Consider the following 13,408-nt stretch of genomic DNA (forward strand, 5'->3'; position numbering starts at 1 on the left):
AAATCCAGGAAAAAAAAAAAAAAGGAGTATAGATGCTGAATGAACCGTACTATTTCTTTTGCTTTTGGTGCTGTTTATGAGGTTTTTCCTCATTGCTCTGATTTTTCTCATAACATGACTAATGCAGAAATATGTTTAATGTTATTATATATATATAAAACCTATATCAGATTACCTGCTGTCTAGTGGAGGGGAGAGGGAGGGTGAAAAATCTGAAATTGCAAAGCTTGTATAAACAAAAGTTGAGAACTATCTTTACATGTAACGGGAGAAAATAAATAAATACTTTATTTAAAAAAAATTGCGTGTTATCCAACCCTGGCCTGCTTATCAAGGCAGTCAAAATACAAAACCCAAACTTGTATGGATCTGATCAGCCACAGCCAAACACACCATACTCTGACTCTAACACTGTGACGTCATCAGTCTTCTTTGAAAACAAAGAACAAACAACAAAACATGCATAAATAAAACTGGAAGGAGCACCTGTACTATCACCCAGCTCAGATCTCCCTTTTGTCCACAAAGGAGAGCATGAGAGAATTCAGCTGAAATATAAATTATAGTATGTCCACGATATAAAAATATTTGCTTTGCTGAAATAGATGGCTCAGTGGATCGATAGAACACTGGGCCTGTGGCCAGAAAGATCAGAGTTCAAATATAGTGTCAGATATTTCCTAGCTGTGTGGCCCTGGCCAAGTAAGTCACTTAACCCTGTTTGGTTCAGTTTCCTCACCTGTAAAATGAGGTGGAGAAGAAAACACCAAACACCCCAGTATCTTTGCCAAGAAAACCCCACATGGGGTCACAAAGAGTCAAAAACAACTGAACAACAAGAAAACGTATAATGTCTATAAATTCCACTGATCTGGTTATCTTGTCAAAAAAAAAAAAAAAGGAAATTAATTTGATCTGATATGACTTGTTCTTGATAAATCCATAATGACTCTGTGATCACAGTTTCTTTTACCAAAATGCTCACTAACCATCCATTCTATATTAGAAAGTGCATTGAATTTTGAGATCAGTCAGGAGAAAATTGGATTCAAATCTCACCTTTGACACTTGGCTAGTTGTGTCACTGCAGGCAAACTAAACTACTCAATCTCATTGAGCCCCACTCTCTTCAAATTCAGAACATCAATAATAATAATAACAGCTGACATTCATTTGACACTTAAAAGGTTTTGTTAAACACTATACATTTTATACTGTCTTAGTGCAGTTTTGCTAAGTTTGGGCCAATGCGTATAAAGTATTTAACAAAACTTTTTAAAGTGCCAAACAAATGTCAGCTATTATTATTAATGCTCCACAACTCTGCCAGGAATCTAAATCAAACTTTCTCTCTGTAGTTTGCAGGCCCTATGTTCTTTTGTTTTTTGAACATTGGGACGCTAGGGCTTTCCTGGGCCTGCACCCCTGGCTCAACAATCACATCCACCAGACCCTTTCAGCACTCTGGAATACAGTGCATCTGGGCCTGGTAAAGGAACTCATCCAAAGAGACTAGCTGCCCTCTCAGAATCGCCTTTCTTTTTCCTCTTTATTATTCACCTCTGTTCAGTCCTTTCCAGGCTAACTAACCAGAACATATTTCACATCACAACAAAGGCATTCTTCTAAGCCTTCTAGACTTATTGGGCCTTTTACTTAAGGAGGAGTGGGCTTTAGTGACTAAAACACAGGTGCAAGTGATTCTGAACTCTCCAGCTGGCCAAGCAGTTATAATATATGTGTGCATATGTATATGTGTGTCTATGTATATATGAATGTATAGATAAATTATATACACATATATCGCTAAAAGTCCTGCAACTTAAATTCACATCAAGTTTATAAATGTCCAGCTTTCTGCTGAGGTTGGAAACAGAAGACAGAGCTGCTTACTGTACAGGATAACATCACCATATAACATATACAAAGTGATTTTCAAACCTTAAAATACAGTACAAGTGCTCTTATCATCATCACCACCACTACCATCATCATCATGGGTTAGGAATAGACACCCCCCCCCAATCTCTCTCTCTCTCTTTTTTTTTTAAGTGAGGCAATTGGGGTTAAGTGACTTGCCCAGGGTCACACAGCTACTAAGTGTTAAGTGTCTGAGTCCAGATTTGAACTCAGGTACTCCTGACTCCAGGGCCGGTGCTCTATCCACTGTGCCATCTAGCTGCCCCCCCCCTTAACTTTCTCTTAACTTTCCTTTAAAAATGTATAGAATTGGGGGCGGCTAGGTGGCGCAGTGGATAAAGCACTGGCCCAGGATTCAGGAATACCTGAGTTCAAATCCAGCCTCAGACACTTGACACTTACTAGCTGTGTGACCCTGGGCAAGTCACTTAACCCCCATTGCCCTGCAAAAAAAAAAAAAAAAGTACAGAATTGAGGACGGAGCGGGCTCAGGGTCAAGAGGGACACACAGCTCCCGCTACTGCGACCGGGGCAGATGTATATTTAGAATCGTTTTCCAAAAGGTGATTCAGACCATGGGGACATCCACACCCACTCCTGCTGTTGCAGTGCAGGCCTCAACTGCTTCAGAGCATCAGGCAAGCTCTCCACCTCCAGAATGCCCAATGCACCAAGTAAAAGAAAAAGGCTGTCCAGTGAATAAAAACCCATCTGATAAAACTTGTGAAAGTCAATCTGACTCAGTACCTGCACATCAGGATCGAGCATATGAATATGTGGAATGTCCAGTAACATCAGCAGGCCATCAAAGTAAAGATGATATAGATCCTTCAAACATGATGCCACCACCTAATCAGACACCATCCCCTGGTCAGCCATTTGCACTGTCAACTGTTAGGGAAGAATCATCAATTCCCAGGGCAGATTCAGAAAAAAAGTGGGTTTACCCTTCAGAGCAGATGTTTTGGAATGCCATGTTAAGAAAAGGGTGGAAGTGGAAAGATGATGACATATGTATAATATTAGTAAGATTCACAATCAGAATAATGAACAAGCTTGGAAGGAGATTTTAAAATGGGAAGCTCTTCATGCTGCTGAGTGCCCATGTGGCCCAACACGGATCCGATTTGGAGGTAAAGCTAAGGACTATTCACCAAGAGCTAAAATTCGCTCATGGATGGGATATGAATTGCCATTTGACAGACATGACTGGATTGTTAATCGTTGTGGAACGGAAGTTAGATATGTTATTGATTATTATGATGGTGGAGAAGTAAATAAGGACTATCAATTTACCATCTTGGATGTCCGTCCTGCTTTTGATTCTCTTACAGCTCTTTGGGACAGAATGAAGGTAGCTTGGTGGCGCTGGACTTCATAACGATTCTTTTGTTTTACTTTTAAAAAGAAAACTGTTATTTCCTTTAAAGAGACCCATTAAAATATTTTCTCAATTTGATGTAAAAAAAATGTATAGAATTGGAGCAGCGAGGTGGTGCAGTGGATAAAGCACCGGCCCTGGATTCAAGAGGACCTGAGTTCAAATCAGGTCTCAGACACTTGACACTTACTAGCTGTGTGACCCTGGGCAAGTCACTTAACCCCCACTGCCCCACCAAAAAAAAAAGTATAGAATTCCTTATTTTATTTTACAAATGAGGAAATTGAGGCCTAGGGAGAGAAAGTGACTTTCCTAAAACAGCTCAGATAGAAAGGAAAAGTCAGCATTTGAACTCAGGTCCTCTGATTCCAAATTCATTGTTCTTTCCGCTACACCACACTTCCTTTATAACTAATCTGGGATGTGACATCCATGTCTTTATCTAAATTAAAATCTTTTAAAATTACCTTTTTTACCTATGCTACATTTAAGGGAAATTAGTTCCACCCTTTAGGATCCAGTTCAATTCCCACCATGAAGCCTTCTCTAACCACACTGGTGCTCACTGAATCTTATCTTTTAAGATCTTCAACATCAAATACCATGGTGCTATAAGAAATGATGAGCAAGATGCTTTCAGAGGAGCTTACATGAACTGATGCAAAATGAAAGGAGAAGGACCAGGAGAACTTTGTACGCAGTAACAGCAATATTATATACAATGTTCGACTGTGAATGACTTAGTAGTTATTTTCTTGTGTTTGTTGTGTAATTTAAGATTCTAAATGTGGGTTCTAATCTGTTCCCCCAGTTTTGGGTGAAACTGACTAAAATCACTGATAAAACAAGTTTAGGTTTTTAAGAGTTTATTGAAAGATTGAGAACAGAATTCCAACAGCCTGGCAATCCTATCTTTCCTCAATTTTCCTGTGAAGTCCTGTGCCGCTGCCACCACCACCATGAAGTCAGGAACCAAAAAGAGACAGACCTCTCCACGCAGGCCCTCCTTCCTCCTTCCTGTCCCCTCCCAGAAAATGGGAGGCTCCTCAAGTTGATTGGCTGGTAGCCTTGATAGACAGTACCCATGTGCAAACGTTACTTCCTGACGCCAAGGAAAAGCCGCATGGCCTTGCCCTCTGAGGCATTCTCCTCATGGCGGAGCTTTCCTATAGTAAGTCTCCAGTAGGTAGCGTCATTTCAATCATTACATTGTAAATAATTACATATCCCTATACCCCATACATGCCTCCGTTTTCCGTGCATGCACATGCTTCTCATAAGGTAGAAAATAGATATTGATTCTGATCAACTCTGAATACCACCAGCTGGGGGCAGCTAGGTGGTGCAGTGGATAGAGCACGGGCCCTGGATTTGGGAGTACCTGAGTTCAAATCCAGCCTCAGACACTTAACACCTACCAGGTGTGTGACCCTGGGCAAGTCACTTAACCCCAATTGCCTCACTAAAAAAAAAAAAAAAGTGACCACCACTAGCTTCCCAACCCCCACTCCCCAAAGAGGAAGATGGGCATTCTGTGAGTATATTTACCTTCTTTTAAAAAGAAATAATAATAATAATAATATAATAGTTGATGGTTTTGTAGTAAGTTCCTTAAGCAAGGAGGCCATGATCTATGTACATCTCAATAGCAACCTGTTGGTAGTAAAGAAATACTGATAATGTAGGTTATTTCTCAATGTCACAAATCCATGGGATCATATGATTCCCCAGGGTCAATTTCAAACATGGAAGGGATGTAGACAGAACATAAAGAACAGTGGTCCAATACTAGAATTACTATTTACTATGAAACACTCAGTTTCCTTATCTATAAATTAAGAGGGTGACAATCAACAAGTCAACAAGTGTTTATTAAGCACCTACTAGGTGCCGGGCACTGTACTAAGTCTTGAGGATACAAAAAAAAAGCAAAATCTAGTCTCTGTTCTTAAGGAACTCACAGGTCGGACTGAACAACAACAACTATTTGCCAGCTACTGTGTGCTAGGGATAAAAGGGAGTCAGTCCCTCCCCCAGGAACTTACATTCTAAAAATCTTAAAAACTTACATCCTAAATCCTTCAGATAATGAAATTATAAAGTTGTGAAAGACTTCACAATGGGACAGAAATTCCAAAGCTACTTGGTGTTTGGAATGTCTCTCTAGAAGGAGGAATATGTATTTTGAGCTTCTAAGTGATTTTTTTTTTTAAACTGGGAGGGAGCAAGCAAATAAAGACTAAATGCTTGGGAGCAGCTAGGTGGCACAGTGGATAGAGCACCGGCCCTGGAGTCAGGAGGACCTGAGTTCAGATCTGGCCTAAGATACTTGACACTTACTCAGATACTTGACGCTGGGCAAGTCACTTAACCCCAATTGCCTCACAAAAAAAAAAAAAAAAGACAAAAGACTAAATGCTTGAATAATGCTAAGGACCACTACCTAAAGCTTGCCAAATATTCCTGTGTGGTCCCAGCCTAGGGTCTGTGAATCCCCCCTTCCTGATCACTCCAGGATGAATAAATAATGAAGGACCTTCAACCTGTTTCCTTTATGTATCAGTTCTTTCTGTGATAGGATGCCATTACTGGCATCTCTATGGGAATGGGGAGGAGGAGGAAAGAAGGGGGAAGAGGATTCTCAAAATCCATTTCAAGCAATACAGGTTTTTCTCTAGAACATTTACTATCTGGTTGTACCTGAAACAAAGAGGGCAACCAGTTCCACCTCATGCAGAATGCAGAACTGCCTGCTAATGAAAAGTGATGATTTTCACCTCTCACGTCCATCAGTTATTATACCAAATAATCTTGGAGCCTTGCAACAGCCTAAGACATCCAATGCCTTCTAATCAGCCTGCTTCAGCCTTACCCGTGTCACCTGTGAGGGGCAGGGCAGGAGCTGGTATTATCTTTAGATACCATTTAGTTGGAGAATAAACAAACAAGCAAGCTTGAACATCCCTCAGGGTCAGTGGAAACCATAAGTTAAAGAGGGAATACAAGGACCAAGAAAATAGCCACCGTTGGGAGAGTGCTTGGACCAAAAGCAGGAACTATATACTTAAAAAAAAAAAAAAAACCAAAAGCAAACACTAACCAGGCAGGGTATTGAGGTCAGTTCATTTAATCTTACCAGGGCTCAGGGGATAACCTAATTAAGGCCAAGTACAAGCAGATAACTACTGGCTGGGGCCTATACCTTGCTAAAGGATGGCTGTTCCTTCCTCAGCTCTAGTTTTGTGTCTCGTATTGAGCAAGAACCACAAGAACTGGAACCAAAATAGATACATGGAAGAGACTCTCAGAAGAACTTAATTAATGGCTGCTATATAGCCTGGGAGATTCAGGTCTGAAAAAGATTGTGTTCATTGATAACAATTTGTCAACATAATTTAATTATTAAAAAAAAACCCACCCTAATCTTTAACTATGGTACCCATGTGAAAAAAAATTAAGACAATATTAAGATTAAATGCTGGGACAGCTAGGTGTTGCAGTGGATAGAGCACTGGCCCTGGAGTGAGGAGTACCTGAGTTCAAATCTGGCCTCAGACACTTAACACTTACTAGCTGTGTGACCCTGGGCAAGTCACTTAACCCCAATTGCCTCACTTAAAAAAAAAAAAAGATTAAATGCTAATTTAATTGTGCAAATAAAGTGACTAAAATGTCCATAGCTTTCACCCTAGCAATCCTACAACAAATAGGCTTATACTCCAAGGGGGTCAATGACAAGAAGAAAGTCTCCATATACACAAAAATATTTATTGCAACATTTTTTCATGGTAGTAAAGAATCAGAAACCAAGTAGATGTCCAACAATTGTTGAATGGCTAAATACACTGCAGTAGATAAATGTCATGGAATATGACTGTGCTGTAAGAAATGACAAGTATGATAAATACAGAGAAGCATGGAAAGATTTACATGAACTGATAGAGAGTGAAATAAGCAGAGCCAAGAAAATAACTTATATAAAGACTACAACAAGATAAACTGAAAGAACAAAACCAAAAAGATCCAAAGTGAATGTTGCAAAATTATGATGAACAAACATGGCTCCAAAGAAGAGGTATATACCCTCATTCTCTACAGCAGAGGAGGGAGGTTCACAGGTATGTTACATTGCACATATTTTCAGAATTTGGTAGGTGTTGTTATTTTTTTAGTCATTTCTACCTCCATAACCTCTAACCTGTCTGTCCTCTTCTTTCTACTCACATGACTACCAGTCCAATATAGACCTTCATCCCCTCTCACTTGGACCATTTTAATAACTACCTAATTGGTCTCCCTGCCTCAAGTCTCTCCCCACTATAATCCATCCCAAAGCATAGGTCTGACCATGTCACTGCTCTACTCAATAAACTTCAAAGGACTGCCTCTAGGATCAAATAAAAACTCCTCTGTTTGGCATTTCAAGCACGTCCCAACCTACCTTTCCAGTCTTTTAATATGTTGTTTTCCTTCACATACTCTGTGGTCCAGCTAAACTGGTCTTCTTTATTATACATGATACCCCATATGTCTTGCCTCTAAATTTGTCGTCCCCCATGAACTCCCTCCTCTCCAACTCCTCCATGAATCCTGTTTCCTTCAAAGCTCAGCCTAAGTGCCACCTTCTCCAAAAAGCCTTTCCTGACTCCCTCCCTGCCAGTTGCTAATGCCCTCATCATTAAATTATCTTTTATTTAGCATCCCATGGTGAAATATGTACTATTGTTTTCACAAATAGCACGTAAGCTCTTGAGGGGGCATGTACTCTATGCCTGGCCCATGAGATTTTGTACTTTTTACAAGGTAGAGATGATGGAGGGTAACTGATTTAATCAGAGTCACAAGGTTAATGATTAACAGAGCTAGGATTTGAACCTATCCTGTTCCTTGCTTCACATTCAGTATTCTTTTTATGCTGCCATATTTTTTAAATAAACATTTTTATTTAAAGTTTTGACTTGTAAATTCTACCCCTCCTCTCCTCCCTCCCTGCGCCCCATCCCTGAGGCAGTAAGCAATCAGATATAGGTTATACATGTGCAATTATGTAAAACATTACCCTATTAGTCACTTTGTATGAGAAAACTTGAACAAAAGAAAAAATGAAAGAAAGTGAAAAACAGGATGCTGCAGTCTGTGTTAAATCAGTATCAGTTCTTTCTTTGGAGGTGGATAGTATGCCTTATCAAAAGTCTTTTGGATCATTGCATTGCTGAGAATAGTCAAGTCATTCACAGTTCTTCATTAAACAATATTGCTGTCACTGTGCACAATATTCTCCTGGTTCTGCTCACTTCACTATACATCTGTTCATACAAGTCTTTCCAGGTCTTTCTGAAATCATCCTGCTTGTCATTTCTTATAGCATAATAATATTCCATCACCATCATATACCACAGCTTGCTTAGCCATTCCCCAATTGATGGGCATTCCTTTGATTTCCAATTCTTAGCCACCACAAAAAGAGCTGCTATAAATATTTTTGTACAAATAGGTCTTTCACTCTTTTTTGGGATGTCTTTGGGATATATAAACCTAGCGGATGTATTGCTGGATCAAAGGGTATGCACAGTTTGATAGCCCTTTGAACATAATATTCCAAATTTATGCTGCCATATTTTTTCTGTGACTCAGATGCCCAAAAGTAAGAGGGCTGATATCACTGAGCCTGTGTCCTGGTCCTGACACCTAACTATCCACAGACATCTCTGGGGCACTCAAGGCTCTGGAGACTTTGCAAAGGCTCAGCCCAACATCTATCTGGAAAGCTACCTACAACAAATATGCCCAAATTGTCATCTAAATGTCTTTTTGTTTTGCACTGCCAAGGATTAGGCTCAGGAAAAGACTCAATTATTCTACTTTAAGTCTTGTGAATTATTTATGAAAACTAAATAAAGAATAAATTGGACACTGATGAACTAGAGGCCTAGCGGTGGTGGGAAAGCTGGAAAACAAGCAATTTTCTTTGAATGTGAGTGTTTACTATTTGCTCTCTTACTGCAGAAATTGACAAATTGTCCTTAAAGGTCTGCTGCTTAGCAACCCAAGTTCTGCTGATGTGCTGGGAAGATGTTAATTGCAGCTTCTTCAAACAATATGAAGGACTGTTTAAAGGGCTAAAACTAATTTAATAAGAAAGCCAAGCAGTTCCAAAAATACCGAGACTGCCTGCCACTGCAGCCTGAACTTGGGTAATCAGGAAAAGGGGACAGAGACCGTCTTTTGTGGGATTTATAGATGAGGGCAATAAGTCAAATGCATGGTTTCTCTCTCTTCTTCCTTTTCTCCAGAGATAGTAAGAACATAGCCACCTGATGACCCATGCCTATTCTCTGTTTCTCTATACCTTCTCCCAAAAAGTCTTTCTCTACCCTCTCTGGCCTTATAAATAGAAATAGCCCTCCTTGATGCTCCAGGATCAAAGACTATCAGAGCTGAAAGGAACCTCAGAGATCACCAAGTCCAACTCCCTTATTTTACAGATGAGGAAACTGAGGGCCAGAGAGGTTAAATACTTTGCTCAAGATCACACAGGTAAGGAGTGGCACACGTAAGATTTGTTCTAGAGTCCTTTGGCTCAAAATATCACAATCTTTTCCATGGTACAGTGCTATCTTTTCATCCTTTGCATTCCTTGTCCATATTCTTCCATAAATGCTCCAGAAATAGAATATAAACTCCTTGAGAGCAGGAACTTTTATCTTTGTACCCCAGCACCTAGCATAGTGGGTGGCATATAGTAGGTACTTAATAAATATTTGCTAACTGATTAAGGATTTCTCCAATATATAAAGGGCTTTTAATCTGCTAACCCTTGCTACCACTATGTGACCAGTCTGTTTCCTTCCTTCCTTGACTGCATACTTTCTGGATTTTATGTGTCTAATGTTACTTTTTGCATGCAAATCACAATGACACTACATCATAGTTATTCCCACCATGTCTCTTTATTTCCTGCTAGGTAACCTACAAATTCTATGGAGGGGCAGCTAGGTGGCGCCGTGGTTAAAGCACCGGCCCTGGATTCAGGAGGACCTGAGTTCAAATGTGGCCTCAGACACTTGACACTTACTAGCTGTGTGACTGTGGGCAAGTCACTTAACCCTCATTGCCCCGCCCCCCAAAAACTCAACCCCCCCCCCAAAAACTATGGAAATTGTGGCTGATCATGACTTGCTGTCATGTGGCATCACCAGGATAACACTGGTACTTCAATGATGGGTTTGTAGATCAGGAATGATTTGGGAGTATTTGAAAGTGCCGCACAATTTCCTAAATATAATCCCATCTGATTTCTTCTCATTATTTAATTCTGAGTTCAGCTCAATGTCCACCTGAAGAACTTTTCCAAGAAAGACACATTAACAGACTAACTCAAATGGACTAGACTGCCCTTTCAACTGCGTGTCAGAATCAGTAGAGCTAGAAGGGATATTAGAACTCATCTCGTCTAACTCCCTCCATTTGACAGATGCTATGGAATTAATTGTACAAGTTCACACTGGGTCTAAGTGTTAGAGCGAGTATCTGAATCCTTTTACTCTGATCTTTGCATTGCATATTTTTCATCCATTTATTGCTTCCCCCCCCAATTTGTTAGGCAGAACTTTTGATTACTTTGGGGTATAATATCCTAGGGCTTGAAGCAAGTAACACAAAGTTATCTGCAAAGAAGAACATCTGGAGGATCCTATTATCTATACGAAATCCTTTTATTTGAAAGCTACCACCCATGACAGTGGTGAGCATGTCTCCCTGACTTATTCCTTATGATATCAATAATTAGATGAGTATAAAATTCTCTCTGGTTGAACTTATCAAGGAAATCTTCTATGATAACACATGTAAGGGAAAAACCATTGGTCGATAGGTATAGGGTTTCATTTTGCTTTATTAATTCAATAAAAAATAGTAAGCAAAAAATAAAGCAAATTCTTGCATCCTATAATTTTAATGAAGATATATTGTCTGCAGTACTTTCAGATATTGAACACTTGTTCTGTTCTTCTTGTTGTTATTCACAATGCCATCTGGAATTTTTATCCCCAAATCATTTGTATTTGTCTTTCTTAAAGATTGATTTCTCAACACTTTCAAAATTTTATTGTCTCCAGCACATATTTCTTCTGTATGCGCTTGATCTGGTCTAGTTGCTTCTCCTAAATTCATCTAAATATTGACAGTTCCACTGTCAATCACAGTCATTACGTTATGTCATCAATAATCAAAATACATGGTTATAGATGTTGAAAAATCTGTTCTATTTTTTGTCTATTTGTGCTCATCCTTCTAATTTCATCAGTAAGTACTCTTAGGATGATCTGACTTAGTTGTGTCTCTTGCCACATTTTTCCTCTCCATTGTTCTTGATTATTTTGAGACAATACTGCTAATAATCTTCCATCATCTCCTTTGTAATGTTTTACAAATGACTTTGTACTTTAAACTGTTATTGCTCTTGGTTGCCATGACTTTCCATTTGACAAGGATAATTAAGCATTTGATCATCATCACCTCTGGCTAAGGTGATTTCTGGGCTCTTTTTGGCTTCTTGTGATGACTGCCTCGTTTATACTAGTAACACTGCTGTAAGAAATGGTATTTAACTATATTTGACTTTAACAAGTCAAATTCTACCTTTATGTATTTGTTATTTTTGCAATGAACAACTTATATTAATAAGTCAGTCTGAATTGTTGTTAACTACACATTTTATCTTCTCATCTTTATACTTCTAATTAGGCATTGGTTTTACCTTTGATCTAAGTAGTCAATGGTCCGGCTATACCCAAATGGCTGATTCTGGTGACTCCAATCAGTGACCAGTCATTTCCTTTCTATTAAGATCAGGAGGCAGTGAGGTGGCACAGTGGATAAAGCACTGGCCCTGGATTCAGGAGTACCTGAGTTCAAATCCAGCCTCAGACACAAGACACTTACTAGCTATGTGACCCTGGGCAAGTCACTTAGCCCTCATTGCCCCCCCCCCAAAAGGGGGGGGGGGAAGAAAATCAATTTCATTTTTGTGATGTTTCAGTGCTTGCCCTCTACCTCCAACTTTCCAGCACTTCCAGCTCTTTCCTTGGAGATACTTATGAGATTTTGGCCTCTTTGATTTCTTAATTTTGAGACATATTTTCTAACCTATTCTCATTGCTATCCTGTGCTCTTCTTCCACTTAAGTCACCTAAGTATTAACTTGTTGGCAAGATTTTGTCTAATTCTTTGTAAGATTTCTTGCCCACTTCATTTGCTATAAAAGAAGCTGGTAGACAAACTACAATCATCTTCATGACCAAGTATCCCAAGCAACGATGTTTTATATTGTATTTGTGGACAACCTTAAAACACTACCACTACCAAGTCATACACTTGCCTCTCCAAAAACAACCAATGAGCTATCCTATTTAAGGGTAGCTCTGTTATAGCTTTTGATTTCATTTATGTAAAGACTGTCAATATTTATGGGGCTCAATTCATTAGCTGCTGAATAAGCAACTTGCATTTAGAATAAGCTAAACTAGGGGGGCGGCTAGGTGGCGCAGTGGATAAAGCACCGGCCCTGGATTCAGGAGTTCCTGAGTTCAAATCCGGCCTCAGACACTTGACACTTACTAGCTGTGTGACCGTGGGCAAGTCACTTAACCCCCACTGCCCCGCAAAAAAAAAAAGAAAAAAAGAATAAGCTAAACTGATATTAACAGCTGGCCTGAATAGAAAAGAAATAAGCAAGGCAAATTAGACAGTAATGTGAGGATTTATTGTGTACTTGAAAAAAAACCAAACAAGTGGGATGAACTGGAAACTTTCATGTAGAATATTCATTTTGTGTTGTCCTGTGTATGCAAATACTCCTTTTGGGGGTTAAGTTCAGAATAATAAAAACAATTTTTTTTAATGAAGGAGGAAACATGGCATAATAGACAAGATGACCAGTCTTGGAGTCATGAAGTCCTGTCTCCGAAAAATACTGGCCATGTGACCCTAGACAAAAGCTTTAACCTCTCAAGGCCACAAGCAACTCTCTAAGACAGTCAGCCTCACAACATTTGCTGATAGGGCAGGGGGAAGAAGGGTGTTTCCTCACTGGGAATGCCCTACAGC

The 13,408-nt window shown here is 39.5% G+C and overlaps 1 protein-coding gene and 1 pseudogene across 8 annotated transcripts in view; one reads left to right on the top strand and one right to left on the bottom strand.

Moving 5' to 3' along the window:
• Window positions 1–13,408, bottom strand: part of JADE2 (jade family PHD finger 2) — a 210,288-nt gene that overhangs the window by 135,514 nt on the left and 61,366 nt on the right. The gene's annotated exons all lie outside the window — the stretch shown is intronic.
• LOC122740661 lies at window positions 2,496–3,382 on the top strand (annotated as a pseudogene).

This window comes from Dromiciops gliroides, chromosome 2 (genome assembly GCF_019393635.1).
Source record: "Dromiciops gliroides isolate mDroGli1 chromosome 2, mDroGli1.pri, whole genome shotgun sequence".
In the NCBI taxonomy this organism is placed as follows: Eukaryota; Metazoa; Chordata; class Mammalia; order Microbiotheria; family Microbiotheriidae; genus Dromiciops; species Dromiciops gliroides.